The sequence below is a fragment of the Myotis lucifugus genome, unplaced genomic scaffold (assembly GCF_000147115.1).
Source record: "Myotis lucifugus unplaced genomic scaffold, Myoluc2.0 scaffold_8464, whole genome shotgun sequence".
Taxonomy (NCBI): domain Eukaryota; kingdom Metazoa; phylum Chordata; class Mammalia; order Chiroptera; family Vespertilionidae; genus Myotis; species Myotis lucifugus.
This window is the reverse complement of record NW_005879512.1, coordinates 4,080-6,934: the sequence shown is the minus strand read 5'-3', so window position 1 is coordinate 6,934 and position 2,855 is coordinate 4,080. Positions and strand designations below refer to the sequence as shown.

The following is a 2,855-nucleotide window of genomic DNA, read 5'->3' as shown; positions in this document are numbered from 1 at the left end:
TCCCATTTGACCCTGTGATCCCACTTCTAGGAATATATCCCAAGAAACCAGAAACACCAATCAGAAAGGATATGTGCACCCCTATGTTCATAGCAGCACAATTCACCATAGCTAAGATCTGGAAACAGCCTAAGTGCCCATCAGTAGATGAATGGATTAGAAAACTGTGGTACATCTACACGATGGAATACTATGCTGCTGTAAAAAAGAAGGAACTCTTACCATTTGCAACAGCATGGATGGAGCTGGAGAGCATTATGCTAAGTGAAATAAGCCAGTCAATGAAGGAAAAATACCACATGATCTCACTCATTCATGGATAATAAAGACCATTACAAACTTTTGAACAAAATAGATACAGAGGCAGAGCTGCCTCAAACTGATTGTCAAACTGCAGTGGGAAGGCCAGAGAGGGTTGGGGGGCAGAAGGGAGGGGAGTAAGAGATCAACCGAAGGACTTGTATGCATACATATAAGCATAACTAATGGACATAAGACACTGGGGGGTAAGGGAGGGCAGGGATTGTCAAGGGCGGGGGGTGGGGGAAGGACACATATGTAATACCCTTTGTAATACTTATTATAATATTTTTTTAAAAAAAGAATAAAAAAAAATTAAAAAAAAAAGAAAAGAAAATAAGTAGCCTTGTAACTCTATTGACCCCCTAAAAGAGAGATCCCCAGACATTCTTGGTACACAGCACTCTCTGCATCCAGGTAATGGTTTCAGTAGACCCAGATCGAAAGAAATCCCAACAGGTTCTGGCCTCTGTGGCTCAGTAGGTTCAGTGTCATCCCATGCAGTAAGAGGTCGCTGGTTTGATTCCAGGTCAGGGCACAATGCCTCCATTGCAAGCTCAATGTTTCTCTCTCTCCCTCTCCCTTTCCCTCTCTCTAACATCAATAAGGACATTTTTTTAAAGAAATGACTAATGTGCTCACTTCGGCAGCACATATACTAAAATTGGAACGATACAGAGAGGATTAGCATGGCCCCTGTGCAAGGATGACATGCAAATTTGTGAAGTGTTCCATATTTAAAACAAACAAAAAAGCAAGAAATGACTAACAGTTCCATTTATTAAATAGGTTAGTTCATCAATTTTATAAATATTTGTATCCTAAAAACTTAGTAGCCAGGTGAAAAAAATACTACACATAAATTAAAATTTAAAAATATTTGCATGTCATTCTTAACCACGATTACTTACTAATGGGATGTGTGCAACTGTTGGGCTCTGCACAACCCCTCAAACATAGGAATCAAATTGGAAACCATCCCCCTGTTCCACATGGATTTTTACATGGGATGACTTCTTACACAGCAACCACCAAGAACCCTGCTTTATGCAGCTAGGATGACAGCAAAAGGAATATCGCCAGACTGCTTTCTATAGTGGTTGTACCAGTCTACATTCCCACCAGCAGTCAATGAGGCTTCCCTTTTTTCTACAACCTCTCCAACCCTTGTTATTGAGCTGATGTTAAAAGGGCATGACTTCAGCAGGTTGGGAGTTGGAGGGAGGTCCTTCCAGGCAGAGAGTACTTATCAGGAGCTGGAAAGAGCCAGGTGGCAGGCATGCAAAGCACTGGGAGCAATGATTCTGGTACAGGCAGGGCAGGCCTAGACAGATCTCCAGATCCTGCTCCTCAAAGGGCGGTCCTCAGACTACCAGCATCAGTATCCCTAGTAGCTGGTAAGGATTCCAGAACCTCAGGCCCCACGTGACTCACATGCACATTGAAGTTTGTCTTCTATACTGCGTTAAGGATATTGGTCTTTGTCTCTTAAGTCCCTGGAGGGTTTTAAGCCTAAGGTGACATATCCAAATGAGCGTTTTGAAAAGAACACCTGGGGTGCAGCTAGAGATTGGAAGGGGGCATGTGAGGATATGGGGGAACCAGATAGGAGATTGCTGAAGTACATAGACAATGTGGGGTCTTAAAGGGACTGCAAGATGACCTAGTCCAGATATTGCCAGCCTTTCCACCAACCTTACTTTTTATTGTTTGCTTTGTAATGTTAACATAAAAACATTCAAACCTATAAAGAATTTTTGTGAGTTTATTTGAGCCAAACTGTCGACAAATGCCGGGACGCAGAACCTCAACGAATTGAGATAATGTTCTGGAGAATGGCGGGTTACAATTGTAATTATACATTGCAATCAAAAGAAGGGATGTAGATGGGTTACATGAAATCCATTGGTGGCAGACTTCTGGGACATGTGAAATCTCCTACAATGTCTATAAATTAGAATCTTTTGCCCTGAGGGTGGAATGCAAGTATTGGCCCTGATCATTAGTTTTCAAAGATATGGATATCATTCTGCTTAGTAGACTATAGGTAGTAAAAGAAACATAATTTTCCATAGTAAAGACTGAAATAGAAAGGAGATTCAAGTTCACATTTAACATATCAAAAACCCAATTAACAACAAAAACAAAAAATAATCTATTCCCTATTTCAAAGTTTTGCTAAGCAGGTGCCACCCTTGACCTACAATACCTCTGTAAGTGATAATATTCACCTAAAGATATGGTCTACAAGGAGGTTAACATCACCTTGCTGTTCTTAAGGTACAGCATCGAACATAGAGATAAGCTGATGTTTTCATTTCAATGAAGATTTGTTTAAATTACAACCAAAGATCAGGCAAACTTGAAGTAGTGTACAAACTTGTCACTGGTTAACAGAGTATTTTGAAATCTAAAGATTAATTCTACTTTCAAAATGTGACATTAGACTATGGATTTTATAAAATACCAAAATGATTATATTCTTAAAATACAATTATGTAGTCTGAGCCAACACAGGATGCTTAATCAACAGTCTGTTAATTTGAGGAGCATAA

The 2,855-nt window shown here is 39.9% G+C and overlaps 1 non-coding gene across 1 annotated transcript; it reads left to right on the top strand.

Annotated features, from left to right (window-relative positions):
- The first annotated feature begins 934 nt into the window (after positions 1-934).
- LOC111824830 lies at positions 935-1,041 on the top strand. The gene has a single exon (XR_002827905.1). It is a non-coding gene; the product is annotated as a U6 spliceosomal RNA (small nuclear RNA).
- Positions 1,042-2,855: the final 1,814 nt, after the last annotated feature.